This window comes from Penaeus monodon, chromosome 33 (genome assembly GCF_015228065.2).
Source record: "Penaeus monodon isolate SGIC_2016 chromosome 33, NSTDA_Pmon_1, whole genome shotgun sequence".
In the NCBI taxonomy this organism is placed as follows: domain Eukaryota; kingdom Metazoa; phylum Arthropoda; class Malacostraca; order Decapoda; family Penaeidae; genus Penaeus; species Penaeus monodon.
Window position 1 is genome coordinate 36,116,162 of NC_051418.1, and position 388 is coordinate 36,116,549.

Below are 388 nucleotides of genomic sequence, written 5' to 3' on the forward strand. Positions count from 1 at the left end.
TTTCCATATACATCAAGCCAAAACTACAAACAGCTCCGCATTTATTGACCTCGTTTTGACCCCCAGGCATCTATCAACCACTTTGGAGACCCCTGGTTTATGAGATGTAATTGCCAGCAATGCCTCTTTCTCTTTTAAGCTTTTTTAACATTTGTCACAATGAAATCAGTGTATATTTATGTCCTGAATATTTTTTGCTTTTGGCATAGTTGTTATTCTCTTATATTAGTTTTGTGACTGTTTGGTTTACTAATTGTGGCATATTTCAGTTTTGCTTATGATTATAAAGTTAATTCATAGATCTACATTGGATATAATGTTTATCAGAACCTACTTATAAATAATGAATTATCTGTGTCTGTAGTTGCCATATTACAGGTTGTTTCTT

General features: G+C 32.5%; 1 protein-coding gene across 2 annotated transcripts in view; it reads left to right on the forward strand.

Annotated features, from left to right (window-relative positions):
- LOC119594446 overlaps positions 1-388 on the forward strand; it is a 56,086-nt gene that overhangs the window by 54,441 nt on the left and 1,257 nt on the right. The gene's annotated exons all lie outside the window — the stretch shown is intronic.